At 42.8% G+C, this 23,939-nt stretch overlaps 2 long non-coding RNA genes across 4 annotated transcripts in view; both read left to right on the top strand.

Annotated features, from left to right (window-relative positions):
* LOC121821385 (uncharacterized) overlaps positions 1 to 15,033 on the top strand; it is a 30,519-nt gene extending 15,486 nt beyond the window's left edge. Inside the window, exons 3-5 of one of the 2 annotated variants that reach the window (XR_013043162.1) lie at positions 2,204 to 2,334; positions 2,705 to 2,815; positions 14,949 to 15,033. This is a non-coding gene — a long non-coding RNA (uncharacterized LOC121821385). The remainder of the gene's footprint in view (positions 1 to 2,203; positions 2,335 to 2,704; positions 2,816 to 14,948) is intronic. The other variant, XR_013043163.1, reaches the window with a different exon arrangement.
* A 792-nt stretch (positions 15,034 to 15,825) lies between these two features.
* Positions 15,826 to 21,237, top strand: LOC143267734 (uncharacterized). 2 transcript variants are annotated; one of them, XR_013043165.1, is made up of 4 exons: positions 15,826 to 15,881; positions 17,996 to 18,102; positions 19,641 to 19,747; positions 21,044 to 21,237. It is a non-coding gene; the product is annotated as an uncharacterized LOC143267734 (long non-coding RNA). The 2 variants fall into 2 exon arrangements; XR_013043164.1 differs by lacking the exon at positions 15,826 to 15,881 and having other exon boundaries at positions 17,730 to 18,102.
* Positions 21,238 to 23,939: the final 2,702 nt, after the last annotated feature.

The raw sequence follows: 23,939 nt of genomic DNA on the forward strand, positions 1-23,939 counted from the left end.
AATATCTTTCAAAAGTAGAAGTTTAAAATTTGCTAGTTGATTTGAATTGGGAAATTGAACTTATTCAAACCCAAGTTATATTTTAACTTTTATGAATCTTTCTTTCATACTGTATCTAAGAGTTCTTTATCCGACTCAGGGACACAGAGGTTTTTATTTATTTATTTATTTTTTAAGACTTTTGCTAGTTTTTAGGCAGACATTTGGATCTGTGATCTGTTTGAGCTTTTCTGATTTTGCTTTGTTTTTGAGACAGGGTCTCCCTCTGGTACCGTGTATCTCTCAACTCTACTACGTGCATTCCTTTTCTTCATTATCCTTAGTCTGTCCAAGGACTACCTTTCCTCCTGCCTCAACCTCCTGAATGTCAGGATAATTCATGTGAGATAACAGGCCCAGCTTTGAGCTATTTTTGAAAACAGTAGAAGGTATGAATCCATATTTACTTTTGTTGCATATGAACATACAAGTCCTATGAATTGTTTTTGGTTCTTTGTTAAAAATCATTCACATACATATGTGATCATCTATATGTATGTACATATACGTACTTATATATGCACACATGTGTGCACTCACATATACACCACACACATGCATACACACCACACACATACACCACACACACACACACACACACACACACACACACACACACACACACACACACACACAGAGCATGAATACCAGCAGCCTCTCTGTTTCTATGGATACTGGTACCCACTCTCCTGACTGCAGCTTTAACAAAGATTCAAGCCAGAGAGCAATGCATTTCCAGCTTTGTTCTTCTCTTTCAAAGTTGTTTCTGTTTCTAGATCCTTTGCATTTCCTGCTGCTGGACTTAGATGATCAGTTTTTTTTGCAAAAGAGATTGCTGGGAATTTGATCCAGATTTTAGGGGACCTAGAGATCAACATGGGGAAACTCTACAATAGCATTATGTCTTGAAGCCCATGGACACATTCTACACATTGTTCATATAAATTTGGTTGATTTTTTTCCTCTGCGATTTTTTGAGATTTCAGGTATGTGTGAGATTTGCTCCTAAGATGGTCATGTGTTTGTTGCTTCTGGAAGCAGCATTGAAAATGTTTGAGCATTGCTGTTATATAGACACTGAGTTAGTTGTAGACATGGGCCTGGTTTCCTGGGGTCTGGCTACGTCATCGTTCCTAGCAGCTTGCTGTATACCCATCCCTGGACTTCCCACCCAGACAATCGTGCTGCTGGGACAGTCTTCAAGAGTAAAAAGACTTCAAGAGTGATGTGCTCTTAAAAGCAGATTTTGCTACGCGAGCGTGTATTTTTTTTTTTTTTTTTTTTTTTTTTTTTTTTTTTTTTTGCGAGTGTGTATTTTTAATGAAAGACATCCAGGGACAAGTTTCTGAGTGACGGAAGTTTTGTGAGTACACACGTGGAAACTCGGCCCTCTCTTTCCCTGCACGACCATGGTCGGTCTCGCTTTCACTTGCTGGTTGTAAATCCCACCTAGAGCATCTCTGCAAACATACAGCAAAGCCCTAGCTAGGTGGCCAGGTGCTAGCACACATTTCAAAACAATTATGGCTTTCAACTCACTGAGAGTCAGTTATGACCTTTTAAAACACTTTACAAAGCTTAATTTATAAAAGAAACAAAATGGAAAATGGAAAACCCAACTTCTACAATCGTATTGTTGAATCTCTGTCTTTTTCACAGTCCCATAGGCTTAAACATAGGAATGAAAATTTACCTTTCTGTTTTCCTTTTCCATTAGAGGAAGGGCTGGAGAGGGAGCTGAGCTGCATGGTGAAAGCTCATACGGAGCCTGCACTTTTGGTCTGTTTATTTTTGCTGGCTCAGAGAATGGTGGTAATTGACAGGGAAAATTGCTGGCCTCCCAGCTGGTACAGGCAGAGGGGTCTGGATGCACTCACACCTCACTCCCTATCTCCTGCACAGAGGCACCGAGTTGGTCCCCACAGAATCTCACTGACTTGACTCAGTGCTCTGCCTTCTTCATCCCAGGCTCCCCTTTTCCATTCTTATCTTAGCTTTCTCTCCTCCATTATCACTGTATCAATATCCTTGATGCATTAAGTGATGGTGTCACAGATAGCAAGCATTGTGTGTGTGTGTGTGTGTGTGTGTGTGTGTGTGTGTGTGTGTGTGTGGTTCTGAAAGAAACGGACAGATGAAACAACCCTCTATGTGTGTTCACCAGGACACTTGAGGTTCACCAGGACACTTGATCGTCACCTGCCTTCTCAGGACTATTCAAAATGAAGGAAGACACTGAGTGGTCACGTGGAGGACTCTTCACCGTGGTGTGTCAACTCATCTACCATTTGCAGGGTAGGAGTAGTGGGATTAGTAGGCAGGACAAGATATCTCTGCCACCATTTAATTATTTAAACAAGTTAAAAACATATTGCATTTATTTATGTGTGTGTATGCATGTGCATGGGCGTGTGTGCCATGGCATGCTTGCACAGAGGTCAGAGGACAACTTGCAGGATTCAGTTCTGTCCTACTCTTTGGGATCAATAGATTAAATTTAGGTCATCAGGCTTGGTGGCAAGTTCCTTTACCTGCTGAACCATCTTGCTGGCCCTTAAAAATACTTTTGAGTATCAGCTATGTACCAGCTTCCATGGAAACATTAAAAGTGTAATACTTTTGGATCTTTAATCAAGAAAGGTACAAAAAACTCTCTTCCTTCTAGGTGCTTATTTTCTGATGAAGATAAGAAAGAGGCTAAATAAGAGATAAATTGACTGACTTTACGTGTGGTTTGCAGAGCACATGGTGGTGTCTAAACAGAAGCCTGAAGGAGGTGAGAGAGCTGTTTAAACCTGTGTGCATGATTTCAACAGGGCGGTGCATGGTGTGACTGAGAAAGAGGGCCTTGCTGCAGTCTACCTCTGCCTCTGGGAGACCCGAGAGCGGGGGGTGGGGGGTGTGGGGGGGTGTGGGGGTGGGGGGTGTGGGGGTGTGGGGGTGTGGGGGGTGTGGGGGTGTGGGGGGTGTGGGGGGTGGAGGGGGGGGTGGGGGGAGGGGACACACACACACACACACACACACACACAACGACAACGACGACGACGACGACGACGACACCCACCAGAGTCTGAAGTCATTAGATGCTTTTAAAGGTCCTTCTTAGTCTTTCACGTGGCTTTTGACAGCCCTTCCTGGGAATACACCAGCTCATATGGGGGACCTCCCACCCCGTGTTTTTCCTTTTAGTTTTTCGTGCCCATCCCACCTTCCTCTCCATCTTCACCTCTTCACCTTCCCTTCTTCCCTCCCTCTCTCTCTCCCTCCCTCCCTCCCTCCTTCCTTTCCTCCCTCCCTCTCTCCCTCCCTCCCTCCCTCCCTCCCTCCCTCCCTCCCTCCCTCCCTCCCTCTCCCTGTGTATTTTTGATGTAATATCTCATGTGTCGTAGGCTGGTGCAGAACTCACCATATAACTGTGGATGGCCTTGAACTCCTAATCCTTCAGCCTCCATTGCTCATTATAGTGCTGGGCTTGTAGGTGTGTGCAGCAATGCCCAGATTTATGTGGTTCTGGTGCTGAGGATTGAATTTAAGGTTTTGTGCATGTTAGGTGAACCCTCTACCAACTCTATACCCTCAGCCACTCGTCACTTCTTTTAAAATACCTGGGCAACAGGGAACAACAAAAGCTTCATATATGAAAAGTAGCTTGTTCTCAGGATGGTGTTGGGGCTCTGTGGGGGATGGGCTGGTGGAGAGGCGGATGGGGACATACTGCTGCCTGGCGTGCTTCTGAGCATCTTTAATAATGGTAAATTTTGGTCTTTTGTCAAGATCCAAGTTCAGTGTATTTGATGGGCGAGAGAAATAAAATGTAAGGGCTGACGAGACGGCTCACCAGCTAAGGGTGCTTGCCAAGTCTGGTGACCCAACTTTGATCCCTGGAACCCATACATGTGTCTTCCCCTAGAAACAAGAAGTTAAAATCAGAAAATGAAATGAAACTGCCGGCCTCAAGTGGACCACGATGGAAGGCAGTCTACAGCCAGGCTTTTAGGGCATGCTTTCCTCTGATCTTCCCAAGAGGTTACTGCAAAGAAAACACTTTTTATTTAGTGAATAATCCCAAGTCTCAATGATGAGAAGGCGATTTCTTTCCCCTTTGACATCAGTGGCAGGATGATTTCTTCCCCAAACCCGGGGATAGCTTCAGCATTCACATGTCCTGGAGTGAGGGGTTGGCTTTGCTGGAGGTCACATGACTGGGGTATCAGCCTGTCAGGAGGGAGAGGGGTGACAGCTCCAGGACTGCCTTACTGCCTTTCTCAGTATCGCAATGGTGCATATGGCAATTGTATCCTTTTACAAAAACCTGGTGATGTGCTGTCTTCAGGGGATTAGGTGGGACTTTGTTTAGTGTTAGAGTCATGGTTTGGGTCAGATAATGGTAAAAAAGGAAACAGTCATGAAATGATTTCAGGTGAGAACTTAATTCTCTACATCTAATGGCTGCTTCTAAATGTACAAGGATGCTGTGGTGTTTCCTAAGGGACCACAGACGGGTTAGGCTTAAAATGGTGGCTCCTTTGTGTAAGACAGGAAGCAGGAAGTGAAGAAGCATGGAGGGGCTGTTCAGAGGTACCGGCTTCGGCAGAGATGGGGTGCAAGTCTGGGTGTCTCAGAAGGATGCAAAGGACAGTGTCTGCCAGCTGTGGGAGCCGGTTAGCCCCATTAGCAACAAAGCTCAGATTCTCTGGGTTTTGTGTCTCGTGGTCTCACCAGGTTGAAATTTTGAATTATGGTAAATAAAACCAATGTGTGAGACAAGGAACAACCTGCCCCTAGGTCCATTAAAGTTGGGCCATGGGATTAAAATGGGCGGTGAGATGGCTCCAGCGGGTGACAGTGATTTCTGCCACCAAGTCTGACTTTGCTCCCTGCAACTCACTGTGGAAAGAGAGAACTGAGTCCTGAAAGTTGTCCACTAGGTTCCATATATACCATAATGTGCATGTGCAAGCACACACACACACACACACACACACACACACACACACACATGCATACACACATGCATGCACATACACACACATATGCACACACACATGCATGCACATACACACACACACTCCCTCATACACACACACACACACACACACACACACACACACACTCATACACAACATGGTTTGACAGTGTTGGGATTATTTACACCACAGACATGGGCAAATGATTCGCATCAGTATCAGAATAACATTAACCTAGTACCCTTTTAACTCCAGATAGAAGGAAAATATAATATAATATCTTTCTCTTAGGGATGAACAAGGAACAATAATGGAACACTGCCCGAAGGTTTGGTTGTTTTGGTAGCTGCTAAATGTTTCTCACAAAATAGGAAAACCACGAGGTCAAAGGTATTCAAGAGACATTCCAATGTTTCCTAGGTCTCCTTTTCTCATGTTTATTTACATACATGATAAAAGAATGACATTGTTATTATTAAATTAATTCATTAAAATAAATGATTATTTTTGATGTTGGGGAACCCTGAATCTTTAAGACAGGCGACAACATAGAAATGACTCCCAAGTCTCTGAATTAAAGTTTAGTTCCTTTATCAATAAAATTAAAGACACCCCCTCCATGATTTCACATGTGAAATACCTTTGTGGTTTGAATGACTCCATGATGACTGCCATACTTATTTCTACACAAAGTCCTACAGTATGCAGTAATAGTATTACTAGACTTATGGGGTTATTAGGGGCTAGTTAATTTTTTTCCTAAAGTAATCAAGTCTTCCTTTTATTTATTCCCTTTTCAAAAAACCAGATATTATGATATTATACAATAACCAAACATTTGATTGACCCAGCCCTTCCCTTCTTGAATGGCTGCACAGGAGGTCTGTCAGTTCCCAAGTGAGCAATTATTTAGCATGAAGATTTGAACCGTGTAAACAGTGCAGGCTTACTCTGCTGCTGAACGCCGCCCTGTGCAACGGAGGACACAGAAGAATAAATACACAGTTTACAGAGCGAAAAAGACAAAGAGGGGAACCCTTCTGCATCCATTTCCCCCCTGCCCCACCCTGTCTCTTTCTCACACTGAGCTTCCTTTCTTCTCCGACCTCTTAGGAGTATCAGTTGCTGATAACGCCCTGAATGCAGTAGCCCTTCAGAGAGCATTCCCGCTAGTTATCAAAGATGTATCACCGACTTGACCGGTTCAGAGGTTTTTGACTTCCTCTCTTATCTTTGGAACTTCTTGGCTGTTCATGGCCCACACCCTTGTCCAGCTCTAAGCACATATTCACCACCGTAACCCGAGTGCTTCTGTTCTGTTTGTGGCTCAGCTGGCTGTTGATTCCCATGTCGCATCCTTCTTCTCCAGATCATGGTATTGACTCTTCTTCCACCCACTTTGGATCCAGTAGGGACAATTAGTATTGCTGCACCTTTACAGTGATTTCATTTGTGTTTATTCTGCATTGGAACTGATGATAAACTTTTCTGTCATTCCCCACACAACCCTGCCAAGCCTTAGTTTCTTCTCTTGTGAAAAGGGGGAACACAAATACTTTTCTCTCAGAATTGAGTGGGTGAAACAAAATGATGTATGCTATGTGTAATCAGTGCCCTGAGCTTTGTAGGCATGCAACAGATATTAACTTCCACCTCTTGCACTGTCCTTCTCTTCAATACCAAAGACAAAATTTGTTCCCAAGGAAGCAGTCAGCAGATATGGGGTGAATGGTAATAGAACCCATATGTATAGGAGCTAAACTTCCCTAACTTGGATATTTATTTTTCTTTTGGAGGATTTCTATTAGTCATCTTAAATCTGCAATATGAAATAACTTACTGAAGAATAAATTTGAAATAAAGAAATTTGGGATATGGAAGTGAAATTTGTGATGAACAAGATGAGGAAGCAGTTACCCCCTCCCCGTGCGTGTGTGTGTGTGTGTGTGTGTGTGTGTGTGTGTGTGTGTGTGTGTGTGTGTGTGTGTGTAGAGGGGATCTGACTGCTTAGAAACACATTCCATCCTGATCTTTCATGCTGCAAGTTTCACAGGGCAGGCTCCCACAGGTGGAGGGGTATGTTTTTTCAGACTTCCATGCACCCACTTTTGGGACTCGGTCCGTCATAAAGGGCTCATTGTCTGCATGCGCAAGCCACATTCTCCAACAAGAGATGGATCAAAGGTAAACGCACCACCGTGTCTCCACAGACCACTCTTTTTGCCTCTTTGTTGGATCTGAAGCTGGGTGTTTTCCTAAACTGTCTCTAATATCCCCTGAATTCCTCTTTTGTACATTCTAAAATGAGAGCAGTTAAATAACATCCTTTCTCTGCTCTACCTTTAGAAGTCCCTTTCATATGAATTAACAAGCATTCTGGAGTAAATAGAGGGTGTCATTATGGTTTCTATGATTCAAAGCACCCCACATTATCTCTTGCTTCCTTGAAGGTGAATCTTTTTCATTTCTTGTTTTTTTGTTTTGAAAATGCCAGTTTTTTTTTTAAAAACTTCTGAGGCATTTCTAGCAAATTGACCTGTTAGAATCATAATTGTTATGTTTTCTTCTCAATTTTTATTTTACTTGCAAATTCTTTTCCCTTTTAATATTATTGTTATTTCAAAGTTCATACTTCCTCTTTACTAAGTGACAAGATTTCCTTCTGGAACATGGTTAGAGACCAAAGTTGTCAACTTGTGAGTGATTATAAAATGCTTGCATGGGTTCTTTTATCCTTTTCCCTTGGTCCTGACTCTGAACCTCTGCAAAGGGTCACAGAGAAGAGAGAATGGGAAAGGGGTGATGAAGAAATGAAAGGACAGAGGGGTAGGCTTGGCAGCCAAACAGGCTTGTGACTGGGAGTTGGAAGAGTGGGGTGTTCCCCATGCCAAGCTGAGTTTTCATAGCCCAGTGAGCCTGGGGACGATTGATCATCTTCATGTGACACCAGTGGGAACGAGCGGACGTCATTGTTGGAGAGAGGGGTTGTTGAGCCTAGAGAGGCATCCATGCCAAGAGACAGGCTGTGGTCAGCACATTTTGATGGAGAAAAAGATTTCCCATGAGCCAGTGACTCAGGGCATCCATGTCAGGCTGAAGGAGAGAATACAGGGGGCTTTCCTGAGTCCTAGTAGGGTTCATCCACAGGCATTCTCAGAGCAGAGGTTGGAGAAACCTTATCATGAACTCTAGAACTCAAAGTGGCTTTTCACTGCCTGCTGACTTCTCTTCCAGAACCAGGGTTGCATTCATTGCTCATGAGATGCAGACACGTAGACAATGAGACATCTAGGTAATGCCAATTCTGTGAACTCATGACCTAAAGTATGTAGTTGGTTTTCAGATTTCACTTTATTGGTCACAATAAAATAAGAAGAATGAAGTCCCAGGATCAGATTCATTAGTAGCAAATTAAATATGCATACATTCGAACAATTGGGATCTCTGACACTGGATTTGATGATGGAAATGTGTGAAATGAAATAAATGTGGTTGTTGGTCTGCTTCTGGGGGAACACATGGTCTGGAGAAGCAGAGGTTTAAGTGGACAAAGTGAATTCTCAAATCAAGACTTAAGGGGTGAGGAGAGAGAAATGGATTTTTCTTGTGCTATGAGGACAGGCAGTTTTTTTTTTATTATTTATTTATTTATTTATTTATTTATTTATTTATTTATTTATTTTGCCATAGGAGAAAAGGAAATAGAAATGCTCGCTGTTCTTCAAAACTGAAGGGAGCCAGGCGGTGGTGGCGCACGCCTTTAATCCCAGCACTAGGGAGGCAGAGCCAGGCACATCTCTGCGAGTTCGAGGCCAGCCTGGACTACCAAGTGAGTCCCAGGAAAGGCGCAAAGCTACACAGAGAAACCCTGTCTCGGAAAACAACAACAACAACAACAACAACAACAACAACACAACAACAACAAAAAACTGAAGGGAGTTTGAAAGTCATCATTAGAGTTTGTGATTGCATTGCCTCACCCTAAGCAGAGAACATGGAACACATCAGTGTGAAGATAGGCTACTGTGAGCACATATGGTTACATTACCTCAAGTGATCATATAAAACCTGAATAAGCATGTTGGAAGAAGAAAGGTGCCCACAAAGGCATGTCCTACAATATGAAGTATGGTTGAACTGGGTTGTTACAGGGTCTAGAAATGGTAGACAAGCTTAGCTAGGTGACCTGCAGGCAAGCAGCAGAGGCGAATATTAACTCCTTATGACTGGAGCTGTTTGTGCCTGAGAGAACAAAGAAAAGGTTTTTATTTTGCAGACACCGCTTATCTGTCATGGAGTTGGAAGTATCCTGATAAGTCTGACATCTGTTGAAAGACATGCTCCCATGAGAAAGGAAAAAACAAACAAACAAACAAACAACAACAACAACAACAAAACCATTCCTGAGCACCTGGTCTTTTTATTTGCTCTGAGAGCCTTATTGATAGACTGCACAATTCCTGGAAGCTTCACAACACCCTAGGTTGATTCTGAAGATGGGGTTGAGAGCTAAAATTACTAGTGTTCTTCACTGTGAAAGGAATAGTCAGGACGTGTGCTGAACAGATGATGGTGTGAAGGTATCTTATGAACTGTGACAGTTACCACAGCATTGTCTGAAAGCGGCTTGCATATTGCGATGTAAATGTTATACAAAGCTTATTGTAAATCCATATCTCCTAAGTAGCCATTGAGAATGAACTGGGACTTTCCAAATGCTGCTTTGCTTTCATGATTGGAAAAGACACGGCAACTCCTTATAAATACGGAAGCCAGGGCATAATTCTACAATGGAAATGTTGGGTAGAAGGGAGGAAAAGGATCCTTTACTGAGTGAACTTACTTAAAATGGCAGCTGGAGAGCATCACTTTTTATTGCCCTGGAAGGAGAGACATCAGTAAATCAATGGTAATTGAGTCATAACTGGAAGTAAGGAGGGGACTGGACTAAGGATGGACTAAGCTTAGAACTTGGGGGAAAGACCCATGATGCTCAATTTTAATTGTCAGTTTAACAGTGAGTTCCAGTGAGGGACTGTTTAGATTAAGTTGGTTTATGGGCATGTCTATGGGGGATTGTCTTGATTGCCCTGACTGATGTGGGGACACCCATCCTGAAAGTGGGCGGTACCATTCCCTGGTTTGGGACCATGGATTGTATAAGAGCGCAGAAAGCTGAGCACTGAGTAGTCATTTCTCTCTGTGGTGTGACCAGCTGCTTCAAGAATCTGCCTATAATCTAACATTGTGAGCTGCAATAAATGCCCTTTTCCTCAAGTTGTTTTTGTGTCAAGTATTTTTTTTTTTTAAATCGCAGAAGCAGAAATGAAACTAGAAGACCCAGCTCTTGTTTCTTTCTTTCTTTTCTTTTCTTTTTTTTTTTTTTAAATTTTTTCGAGACGGGGTTTCTCTGTAGCTTTGGAGCCTGTCCTGGACTAGCTCTGTAGACCAGGCTGGCCTCAAACTCACAGAGATCCACCTGCCTCTGTCTCCTGAGTGCTGGGAATACAGGCGTGCGCCACCACCGCCCAGCCCAGCTCTTGTTTCTTTGCAAGGCTGTTTTAGCTAATTTTAGCTAAACTGCTTAGTTTTTTTCAGCTCAATGTATAATTAAAATACATCAATATTTTATATTAATTTTATAAATAATTAATAAAATAACATCTCAGGTTAATAATTAAAATAACAATAATACCAACAATAATATGTCACCATGCGTATTTATAGTTGATGGATGGTTTTAATATCAATTATTTAATTTTTTCCCTCTGCCTAATACCTGTCTACAGTAACTAGAGTGGATGGTATGGAAGAGTAGAAAGTGCTAGAATCCTAGATTCAAATTCCAGCTCTGCCTTCACTCTGCTCTTTAACATTCGACCTCATCTTTAGTACAATCAAGATGAGGATCTGTCCCTCAGAGCACAGCTGTGACACCTGAGGGGGGCGAGGCAGATAAATAGGCTCCCCAAATGGAGGGAGGGCCATTGAGTTCTGTCTGAGGAATTGTTCCATGGTTTTCTGCAAATCACACATGTCCTGTCAGGTGTGAGGCGAGGAGTCAGAAGCATGGACTTTAGAGCTCGGTACACTTCTGATTTAGCTCTGGATCTAATTCTCCCAAGCTCTGGGACCGTGAACAAGTGATGCGTCTTCCTGAACTTGAGTTTCTCATATGTAAAATCATCTGTAAAATAAATGCAGCCTCACAATGGCAAGGGAAATATGATCAAAACATCTTAGGAGATCAGACAATAACCTTTATCAAAGTGGGGCTGGAGTTGGAAGGATGATGTCAAAGTCCAAGGAATCCTCTTCTGCCACTTGGACTCAGCTGTCATATACACTCCCTGCCACCAGGCTCTTGACTTACCCAACTGTTAATGATGCTCATGGTACAGGGTCCCTATAATGACCAGGTGAGACGATGATTCTCGTGGCGCTTTGTAATGTCACAGAGACAGGGATGTGTGATCACGTATACGGAGTGTGAGCATCAGGTAATGGGTTGGGTGTTTGAATGCTGCAGCATGTATGCCAGTTTTAGTGCAAGGTGATGCAAATCCTGCCTGTGCAGAGCTACATAAAATTCCCTTCTCATTTTTCGTTGTTCATCTATGTAGCCCAGGGCTTCCCTGCCTGGGAACTGACTCACTTCCTGCAAGGAATCTATGTGTTATTCAGACATAAACATTTTCCAGCCAATGGGTTTTAAGAGTAGATTAACTGTTATTACTCTCACCAAAGATTTTTATCTTACCAACAAACAAACAAAAAACAAAACAAAACAAAAACATGACAGTAAATGTTAGAGTCAACTGCATTTGAGAAGGGAAATCCATCTGTAGGACTGGTCCTTTTTAAATGTTATGTTGTCTTTATTTTTTACCTGATTTTTAAATTGCATTCGTATGTCTGTGCCTGTGCCTAGGAGTGCAGGTGCCCATGGAGGCCAGAAGAAGCCACTGGATCCCTGAAGCTGAGTTTCAGACAGTCATGAGCTTCCACCCAATGTGGGTGCTGGAAACGAAACCTGTGTCCCCTGAAGAAGCAGTCTGGGCTTTGTATGGCTGAGTCACCTCTCCAGGCCTGGACAGACTGGTTCTTACTTCCATTCATATCCAGTGCTTTCTACGATGTGTTAGAATCTAGGATGATTAAATGAGTGATTGTCTGTTTCTTCTTTGACTGAGTGCTATGACCCAGCTCCTTCTTTTGGAAGCCTATGGAGTCCAGGTGCAGCTCTCTTGACCTCTGACTTTTCACATGAGTTGGTTTGTTCTGTTGGTTTGTGGAGCTCTTTGTTTGGAGACCATCCTGCTCCAGGAGAATCTGTGATCTTAGTGACTTGTCCCTCACAGTGAGATGGTATCATTAGAGAAATTCATCTCTGCAAATCCCATCTCTTCCAACACAGGAAATGAGCTCATGCTGGGTAGGCCATATACCTGCCACAGTGCCTCAATGATACCCAGGCTCCCATCCCTTCTGTCTTGAGTGTATGAAGGAAGAAGAAAAGCAGCAGGCTCCAGTACACTACATGACATCTTGAAAGCTTCCCGCACTTAGCTTGATCATTAGCTTTAGGCAAAATGTGGGGGAATGGTCCATTAACTAGAAAAAAATGAAAGACATCAGTGAACAAGAGTACTGTAGAAAGCGTTGATTTTTTTTTTTTAGGTGATGATACGAACAGGGGTAATGTGATTGTGGGTTATTCACTTATTTCCCAAAACTCCTAACCAGAGGTTCAGCGGCCAAAAGGCAAATCCTTCTTTTAAGTTTCCTAGAGAGTTCTTGGAGGAAGACAAATATCATTAGGTGCCTTGGGAAGGCCACCTCTTGCATAATATCTCTATGCTGTATGGGGCTGGCATGCAGAGTCATGGGCAGTGGGAACTCAGAATGTTCCAGAATGGGGAATGTCTGTAACTGTTGGACTTTGAAGGTATTCAGGAGCTGAAATACAGGATCCACAGATGTAACCAGCACTGGACAGATGCTTTCCCAAGGATCCAGACTCTCTGATATGTTTGAATAGTAGGTTTATTTTGTCCTAAGGAATGTCCCCAGGGGAACAGATGTGTGACCTGGATGCTAACATGTTCTCTTCTGGGCACTGGTGTGGAGGGTGCATGAGTTGATGGTAAAGGGCCAGGAATTGGAAGTTTCTAGAGTTTTAAGCTGAGCACATGGTTTAGGAAGCCTGTGCTGCCATTTTCTTGTCATTTTGGCATTTATTCCATTATATGAACTTTACTGGTTGTATAATTTCAAAATAACCTCACCTATTGATTCTAATTAGAATCAAATTTATTGATCGAGATTGAATTTTCTTTTTAATTTTTTACATTGATTTGTGTGTGTGTGTGCATGTGTGTGAGTGTGTGTGTGTGTGTGTGTGTGTGTGTGTGTGTGAGAGAGAGAGAGAGAGAGAGAGAGAGAGAGAGAGAGAGAGAGAGAGAGAATGCATGTGGAGGTCACAGGACAGCTTGTAGGAGTTGTTTCTTCCCTTTTCACTGTATGGGTTTCTGGGATTGAAAATAGCTAGTCAGGCTTGATGGCCAGAGCCATCACCTGCAGAGATATCTCACAGGCTCATGAGAAGTCCCCCCTCCCCTTGAATCAGGACCAAGATAAATACAAATGAAGAGTAAGAAGTTCAGTTCTCCCCACTGAAGTGGAGAGAAAAGGTCTCCACGTTTTTTTCCTTTGTCACTTTCTCACTGATATTCTGTGTTCAGAGAATAATTGGATCCTATGAGTTTGAAATTTAAGTGAGAATGATTGGCCAGTGATATAAAAGTGGGAGTCACTGGCATATTGCAAATCCAGGAGACTGCCAAGAATATTAATGGGGTGTAGAGGGAAGGAGCCAAGGACAGCGCCATTAAGAGACTGGGGAGTGATAAGGAATGGCTGGCTTGCTTAGAGGAGAGAGGCACTTGTGGTGTCCTGGACATGAGTGGGAAAGTAGAGAAGGCTGTGTTCGGCCAAGTCCGAAGGCTTCTGACAGCCAAGCAAGTGAATGTGGGACGTGGTGTGGTGGAACATGGAGGTCACTCATGGTCCTGACTGGAGGTCACTCATGGAGTGGGCAGAATTCAAGGTTCATATTTGAGTTGACGTATTCAATCCTTGACTGAATTTTGGGTTAATCTAACTCCATCCTCACCATCATCACTGTTATCATCATGACCAGTAATGGTAAAATCCATGAAGGATATGACTGAGGATAACAGAGAAATTTGAAATGGCTCATTCAGTGCTATTTAGAAATGGTAAGTTCCATGAGCAGGGTGTATTAAGTCCTATATGAAACTATTTTTAGGATATACACATTACAGTCAGCAGGAGGGACATGATGCCTATCATTAACTTGGAATAGTTCACCTAAAAGAATGTATGTGCATAGACACATATTTATATATGCAAATTGCATGTATGGCCTTAAAATTGAAATAAGACTTTTCAAGAAAATACAGAAATGGTTTATAATTTGTGTATTTATATATATGTGGTATAAAATGTTTATTTAGATTAGTGCATATGTGTTTTCTTGTACTGTTCTCAGTTTTTGTGGATTGAGCCCGGGGCCTTGGATGTGGTAGACAAGTGTTCCATCATTAGACAGAAACACTGTTTCAGCTCTGTGTGTAGAACTTCACCCATTTGTTGACAAGTAGCACCTTTGCTGAAATCAAACAATTTTCAAGTACTGGAAAAATAAATTTAAAGTCTTGTGTTATTTAGAAAACTTGGCCACACAATGGCTATACTGCTTTTTAAAAAACTGCATTATTTTTAACCCACATTATCTTTTTGTAATCTGCATTATTAAGAGTTTCACCATCCCTTTTAAAAGCCCAGATAACGCAAATGAATTAAACTCCGACTTTGTGTTTCACTGGTTTTCATGGAGTAACTCCTCTTGTTATGCAGATTTCAGTCACAGGCATGGTGTCTCTGCTGAGGAGAGATGTGTCATAGCATTCTGTCTTCTGTCATCTCAGTTACGCACACAAGGTAGGTAGCTGGACCTCAGGAGCACAGCTGACTGGAAAATGCACCTAAATAATTCAGTAATAAGAATTCTGTGTGTTTATTATCTTTAAAAAATTTCAATTGATTCATCTAATTGTAAGCTCACGTAATTCAATACAGAAAATGTTTGTGTTTGACTTGCCTCATAAGACCCCTGGAACACTGATGTTTGGCTCTTTGTCTGTTTGTGAAGTAGCTGCATCCCATGTTGCTAAGGTTACTGTCTCACGATGGGGCTAATTCTGGGTCAGTAAGGGAATTTAAACTTTCCAAATCCTTAAGAGCATAAGGAGGCCTGGAGTTTTCTTAGGCTGTGCATTCCTCAAGCCTTCCTGTCTGTCTACTCTCGTGAACAGGAAGTGGATCAGCTTGTGGAGTTTATGTCCTCTCCCCATGCTCACGCCATCCATCACCCTTCCTCATAGACACCGCTTCTGAACTAAAGCAAGTGAACTTTGAAAAGAGCTACACAGGCAAAGAACAGCGAGGAGAGTATTTCATAGAAGGAGCCATACACTCTGCTGGTGGGAAGCCCAAGCTGTCCACTATGGCTATCATATGGAGGCTTCTCAAAAGTCAGAAAATAAGAACATGACCTAGCTGTTCTACTCTGGAGCATTTCTCCAAAGGACTCAAAATCAACACATCACAGAGACACTTGCATATCAGTGTTCTGCAGCTAAACTAGGGAACCAACCTAGGTGTCCAACAACAAAGGAATAGATAAAGAAAATGTGCTGCCTAGCCACAGAGTATTTCTTTTTCATTCTAAAGTATGGACTTACGGCATTTGTGGGAAAACAGATCCAAAATATTGGATCATCATATTAAGTAAGTAAAGCCAATTTTAGATAAGTACCATGTTTTCTTTCATCTCTTGTTCCTTGTTTTCATATAAATAAAATATATGTGTTTATGACATGAAAGTAAAAGTGAATGTAAGGATCAAGGGAGACTCATAGGAGGGAGTATCCTCAACTCACAGCATATGCCTGTACCTAATGTCCTTAATGAAGGACAGTGAAAACTTTAGAAGGCAGAAAAAAGAAAGACAAAGGAGGTCTTGGTCTGAGACCTTTTTTCCCTGGGGACAGAATCTTTCATACCCTCGTAGTCCCTGGCTGGAGCCAGGATGGTTTGGGGTGTGCTGCATACTTCACCTTCTCAGGAGGGGGTAACATGTTTCACTGCTTAATGGGATGTTTCATTGGATACCCTGAAATGCCAAGGCCATAGCTGCCCACTCTGTGGGAGACCTCTCGTTGTGTGAGGCTCTCCTCTTGCAAATGCATGGTTGACTAAGTAGATACCGCAGAGCTGGGCCTTATCAACTTTTGCCATATCAACATCTGGAGGGCCACACCAGCGTTTCTAAGCGGGAGATAGAACTCTCATGAAGGGCCCTGCCTCTTTCTGTCTTTTTAACAGACCACTTTACAGCTGCAAGGTAGTACTGTTTTCTATTGCCAGTGCCAGAGGTGACATCTGTGATGACATCACAGAACCCAGCTTGGAGTTTCTGTGTATGTCTACGGAGGTCCACTCTATCAGCACTGGTCTGCCCCAGCGCGGCAGGCCAAGATCAGCAGGAGTGTATTGGGCAATACGAAGCACAGTGGAGAGGACGGGTGGCCTTGTAGGGGTGTTTGTTGACAGAGTAAAGCCGCGCTGTGCACTTCCCCTCCAAGCTTTCCTGAATCCACGGCAACTTGGCAAAGGTGCTTTTGCTGATTTTGAAACAGCAATGATGAGAAAAGAGCCTGGAGGAGTTTCTTTGATCTTTTCGATCTGATAAAGAAATATAATTTAGATATAGGACTAAAAAGAGCCAATTAAGAGCATTCAAAGACTGTTTTATCCGTTCATTCAAACGAAAGGTAACATCCACGTCTTGTAAAGCATTTTGATGTTTTCTTCCTTGCCTACCTACTGGTATGTAGCTAGAGTTTTCCTGACTTACCCACAGTCAGGACAAATCTTTGTCACCCGCCAGTCCCACAGCCGCTCAGACCCAACCAAGTAAACACAGAGACTTATATTGCTTACAAACTGTATGGCCGTGGCAGGCTTCTTGCTAACTGTTCTTTTGTCTTAAATTAATCCATTTCTATAATTCTATACCTTGCCACGTGGCTCATGGCTTATCGGCATCTTCACATGCTGTTTGTCAAGGCGGTGGCTGGCAGTGACTCCTTCCACCTTCCTGTTCTTTCTTTTCTCCTCTCTGTTAGTCCCGCGTATACTTCCTGCCTGGCCACTGGCCAATCAGTGTTTTATTTATTGACCAATCAGAGTAATTTGACATACAGACCATCCCACAGCACTGGTGACATGACCCCATTGTCTTAGAGCTTAACATCTTCTTCTATAAGACCCTGAGATCTGATTTCAGAGCCATGGTGTCAGAGCTGAAAAGCAATGTCAAAAAAGGAGACTATTGCTTGATTCTAGATAGCAATTCATTCAGAAAGTATTAAAGCTGGAGATGTATCTCAGTGGGAGAGCAGCTTCCTCATCATCATAAAGTCCTGGGTTGATTCTCAGAACTGAAAAGGACAAATAAGCATTGAGAACAAGAGAAAGTTGGCTAAGGACATTTTCCAAGCAGAGAAATGCAGCTTCCAGTCAGGCGGACCAGAGGCTTTCAGAGGAGGCGGATCCTGCCTTAGATGAGAGCAGTGTGCTTTGTCAATGTTTCTATGCTGTGGCTCCCAGGAAGACTGTGGGGAATCTGTGTTTCTCTCCAAGAGTGAACTTGACAAACAAAACTCAGTTACAATAGAATCTTTTAGAAAGTGATTCAACATTATGACATTTCCTAACCAGTGGCTGTCAATTTGGGAGTTCACAGAGTACTTTGTTCCCACAACTTCACATAATTAAAGATCACATCTGACTTTTCAATCAATAAATATGTCATTTTTTCCCCCTTCAACACAAATCAGGGTGAGGAGCACTGGGGACAGATCTGGGGAACACGTGAGTGTGGCAGAGCCTCTCATCTTCCTGTCATTCAGCTAATTTATTTCTTGGCTGAACACTTTCTCCCCTTGTGAGTACCGTAATTTTAAATGATTTTTATCCTCATATCTTTTAAAATGTGTGCTTTCAATACAAGATGAAAACAGTGAAGCTGAAAACAGCATAATCCTGTACACTATTCACAAGATGATTTCCACTATAACTTTTATTTATCTGATAGAAAAGCTTGTATTTTTGATATGTTTTTAGTACTTTGAAAGCTAATGTTACAGAGAAAGGGTGATAGTCCTTGACATTAAAAATTACGTCTCAACATGACATTATTTGTGGAAAGGGCTGTACTAGTAATCAGTGTTTTTGCTCCTGTAATGAAGTGTCTGAGGCAGGCTAACCTTTTGAGAGAAGTTCAAACACAATGATGCACGTTTGGACAGTCCCTCCTGATTTCTGCTCTGTCATGTTATTTCACAGAGGGTGGCCACAGTTGAGTACATGGGATAGAGAGAAATAGGGTCATTGGTGTGAAGCTGAAGAGGCTGGATGGGGCCAGACTCAGGAATTTGCATCAATTCTCTAAGGAGAACTAACCAAAGGCACACGGAACCATGAGCAATGCTTCAATAACTACCAAAGGGCATACTCCCCTCCCCCGAGGACCCCCATTGGACGTCCCCATCTCACCGTTGACATTGTTCCCTGATAACCTCTTGAGGAGACATTGAAGCAACGTCTAAACCATAACAAAGACTAGTAAGTGAAAATGTGAATTTTTCTCAATTGATAAATAATTAAGATTTAGAAGTTATTAAAAACTCCATTACATTGTTGTAATGTACAGTTAACCTCGGGCTAATATATACCTGTGTATATATAAAGCTTTAATACATGTGCATATAGTTACACTGGCATAAAATTACGTGGCATTGAATTTAGTGCTTTATATGCTCTAAATATAGGTTGGCTATCAACTTATCTGAAGTGCTTGGGACAAGAAGTGGTTTAAATTTAGATTTTTTGTTTCTGCAAATTTTGACATATTTTCCAGTCTACCATGAGATTTCCTGGCATCTGGCTGGTCTAAACACATTCCTGTGTATTAGGCACACACACAGTATGGAGGTGATTTTCTATACTCTTTAGGAGCTTGTGTTTTGGCTGTGGCCTCTCACACAGGTTCGATGTGGAACTTTCTATTTGGGATGTCATGTTAGTATTTACAAGTTTTAGAGTTTGGAGCATTTCAGACTTGAAAATTTTGTATCAGAGATACTTAACCTACATGGCACATGCTATTTTAGCTTTTGGGGGTAAATTTCCATTTTACAGAATTAATTTAGTGAAACTGAGAGTCAAAACTACTCTTTAGCTATCGTGGATATTATTGATAATACTACCAGTACTTTTATGATGTACTCAATATTATTATAACCTAAAGTAAAAACAAATATGCATTTAAAATAATTTATCTTGTGATCAATAGCTTAACAGTGTCTTAAGAGACTGTGGGGAGGCTTATTCTGTGGAAGAGATTCACAGATCATGTTATACCAGAAATGTCACGATGTGGCACTGGAGTGGAATACACACATCTTGTAATTATTTTTGCAGTGCTGGACACTGAACCCATGGCCTCCTGCATTCTAGGCAGGTGTTTAAGTACTGAACTACAACCCAAGCCCTGATGAAACATCTGAGAAGTCACTTGAATTATGTAAGTGAGGAGAAACACACTTAAAATTTCAGGCTTTGGGGACTGGGGAGAAAGCTCAGTTGGTACAGTGCTTACCTTGCAACTTTGATCCCCAGAATCCATACTTTAAAAAAGCCAGGCATGGTGGTGTGCTTGTAATCCCAGCATCGTGGAAGTGGAGACAGGCAGGTTCTGGGGTCTGCTGGCCAGCCAGCCTCATCTACCTCGCAAGTTCCAGGTGGAGGTCCTGTCTCACCAAACAAGGTGGCCAGTGACTGAGGAGTGACAGCCCAGGTTGTCCTCTCACCTCCAATGCATGTGCGTCTAGATAAACACGTACACACGGACATACATATGCAGGCAGTGCAAGCATTTGTATGTGACACACACCAAGTGTGGTGTCCCGCATCAACACTGTGGATGTTTGACATTTTGTGACTTGCGTGACAGTGCAGGGAACAGTAAAAATGCCTTCCCCTAGTGATTTTCTCTTTCACAAACAAAACACTTGAAATTCACTGTTTTTATAAGAAGACTTGAGCAGGAACCATCACAGAAATTAAATATCCAGGCTTGAAAATGGGGAAAGCCTTTCTGTTAGTCAACACAATCCAGCAAAGAGAGGATTGAAGTCAATTTTTCATCAGGTTGAAAATACGTATCTTGTTTGGAGGCAATTGTTTACAATTAATATGTAGCCTTTAATCCCAGCACTCGGGAGGCAGAGCCAGGCGCATCTCTGTGAGTTCAAGGCCAGCCTGGGCTACAGAGTGAGTTTCAGGAAAGGCACAAAGCTACACAGGGAAACCCTGTCTCGAAAAAAACAAAAACAAAAACACAAAACTAATATGTAATACATTTAAAAGATAATAACCTGATGAGTATAACTACCCTATAAGGAAGTTTGGCTTGACCTGGGTGGCTTCTCTTGGTTAGGAGGGAAGGAAGCAAACTCAGGCACTCCCCGAGGCTCCGGCCTCCAGTTCTTAAACTGTGGTTCATGAATCTGTTCCAGTTTGTTTTCTGCTGCTGTAAAAACACACTGACCAAAACCTACTTAGGGAGGTTACAGTCTGTCACTGAGGGAAACTGAGGCAGGAACCTGGAGGCAGAAACTGAAGCAGACTACTGCTCCCTAGTTTGCTCCCACCAGCTTGCTCAGCTAGCTTTCAGCTACAGCCCAGGCCGATCTGCCAGGGATGGCACTGCCCACAGAGAGCTGGGCCTTTCTGTGTCAAATAGCAATCAAGAAAACACCCAGGACATGCCCACAGGCCAATCTAATGGAGGCAATTTCTCAATTGAGGTTTCCTCTTCCTAGGTGTGTCGAATTGACAACCAAGATTAGCCATCACAGACCCCATGTCGGGTCAGGTAACCATATGTGGGGCGGGGGGGGGTCACAAAATATTGGGCAGCCACAGGAAGCTTCTGAACGTGGAACAACCAAAAGTTAATTTAAAAGCAAGCAGGTCAGGGATTGGAAGTAATTCTGGCGGTGCTGTCTCTGTTGGATCTGGGACCCCACTGAAGCCTTGTTCTGCGCATATAGCACATGCACTTTGCAGCATCTGGGGCATCACACCAAGTGGTGCCGCTGAGTGCGGCCTGAGCCCACTCGGCTCAGATTCAAGAGTGTTGTCTGTTATGCATCACTGTGCTTTTCCCGCACGTGTAAAGTTTTCCACTCTTACAAAACCAGAACGGTTTAATTATGGAAAACACAGGCTTTTAATATCTTCCTGTTGTCATTCTCCAGCATGTAAGCATTAAATTAGTGTATCTTCGGATTGTACTGTGTTGGAATGCTTGGGTTTAAAATTTCCCTTTGAGTTGTTAAGTCAAGTTTTATATAAAGGAAACCCACTCAATGGAGTTTGGCTTGGGACGAGGACCTAATATCCAATGATCTTGGAAATGGCCATAAGTGTCCCCCTGCCCCTTGGTACTGTGTACTTAGGCAAAGTGGCATTTCACAATTGACTATAAAATCAAAGTTTCTATCTACTTTGAAAAATGTCGAAGATGCTTTATATCCTCTGGCAACAAATATTCAGCCCAGATTTAATTCTTCATGAAAAATAAGTAACCACATTAATCTCTTTAGAGATGCTTTTGCCTTTGATAAGGAGTAGAATTATATACATATAAAAATTGTTTAAAAGCCGAGCAGTGGTGGCACATGGCTTTAATCCTAGCACTTGGGAGGCAGAGACAGGCAGATCTCTGTGAGTCTGAGGCCAGCCTGGGCTACAGAGCAAGTTCTAGAACAGCTAGAGCTACACAGAAGCCATGTCTCAAAAAAACAAAAGAAAAGTTTTAAATTAAATTTATAATTTTTTTCTAAGTGAAGGTATAATTTCATAATCCTGAAAACCTAAGGTTATTTAAACATTTCTCGAGTGAAAAGGAGCCACAAAGAGAAAAAGTTTTAAGATCTTTCTACTCTGGTCATGTGGGATTCGGGGTTCAGAAAGTAGAAATTTCTAGGTTGACCAGGTACTGCCCTCTCCGGTCCTTCTTGCTGTTAAAAGAATTGAAGACTTGATTCCTTTGGGTCTGAGACAATGGAAACCCCAGGTTGAAGTTTCAGTGACTATCTAATGTGGGTATAGCCTTCAGCTCCAGCTTTTGGAGTAGGCAGATCACTATGACCACGTGCTCTTGGGTCATTTACTTGTGGCAGAGGATGCTGAGGTCGGTCCATATCTCTAGATATCCCCTTTAATCTCTCAGTAAAAGTCAAGGGGGGAAAACGAGAGAGGGAGAAATTCTCCATATAAGTTGTGCTTGATCAGAGAAGCAAAACCTCCATGAGGGCTTAGTATAGGGACTAGGTGACCTTACCCAGTTAGAGGCCTGGTAAGGATTTTGGTGGGAGGCTGTGCTGGGACAGCCGCTGTGAGTTCTGAAGTCGTGGTTGGTCTGTGACACCAGCTGTCAGGAGGGAAAGCCAGGCATAGAGTGGGAAAGGACAAAACCAACCTGGACCCACGTGGTTGAACTGGGCCCTCAAGGACAGACTAGCTCGGTCATTTAGGGAGCCCAAGGAAGCTCTCGGATGAGAACTGGAGCCATGCTGGCTGGAGAGAGTACCACATCCAGGAGCTGAGCCAGCAGATCAGTGACAGCACCTGTGAAGTGTCACCTTACACCTTTGAATGACCTTCAGAGCGTTTGTTACTTTCTCATACCTTCCCAAATTTAAGGCAGTTTCTCTGGTCACCAGTCCTCATCTGGCACGACGCAGAGAAGGGGACTCTAAGAGATCTCCATTTTACATAGAGTGGCACACAGTAAGGTCACCAATTACATCTTCTTGGAATCTGCTTTTACCTACATGTTTAGATATGAGGCTTGGCAATGGTTGTTCTCTCAAGTTTCCCAGAGTTCCTCAGTGCTCCTGTTGGAAGAGGCTTTGATTCCAGCCAAGGTTCAGTTCTAAAATGTGTCGGTGGGTGGGATGTGTCTCTTTTCTCCTCTATTCCTCCCAACAGCCATGAGAGATTAATTATGACATCATCACATCATGGCATCACCTACCTTTTACAGCTGGAGGGCACTGGGCTATTTATTCACAAAGGACAAGAACAACCGCCACGAAACCACCTTTGTCTGCTCGGTCAGTGGCAGTGAGTGACAGTCACAAGAGAAAGCGGAGGGCAGGCGGTTGCTGATGTTGGACTTTGGAATGGATGACCATGCCACTGGTCACCGGCCTCCCAGGGAGCCCAGGAACATCTTCGGTCATCGTGGACTTTGGCCCGTGCTCATTTTGTTGTTCAAGTTCATCTGAGAAATCAAAATTTCATTCCGGCAGCCTTGGCGTTCCCTTTCACTTTTTTTTTTCTTTTTCTTTTTAACCACATCAAGAGCATTCCCGGCAGCTGAAAAATATGAGACTCTACCCATTTCAATCACGACTTGAAACAAAAATGTTGACAATTTTCAATGCATTTGTAACATCTTCACCTTCTGGAACCTCTCTCCTCTTGCTTATGAGAAACAGCTGAGTCTGGAAGCATCAGTGTAGCAGAAAATGTTCTGGTGGCCAAGAGTACATTAGCCTGTTGGACACTGTGGACTCAGTTTCACAAAGGAGCCAGCTTTTCCACTTGGGGATATTTATCATCTCAAACCACGCTTTGTTTAGTTCTAGTGCAGTGTGAAAGCTTATCTGTAGGTGAAAGGGCCCGGGGGAAATAATGCGACGGCTT

This window comes from Peromyscus maniculatus, chromosome 11, assembly GCF_049852395.1.
Source record: "Peromyscus maniculatus bairdii isolate BWxNUB_F1_BW_parent chromosome 11, HU_Pman_BW_mat_3.1, whole genome shotgun sequence".
In the NCBI taxonomy this organism is placed as follows: Eukaryota; Metazoa; Chordata; class Mammalia; order Rodentia; family Cricetidae; genus Peromyscus; species Peromyscus maniculatus.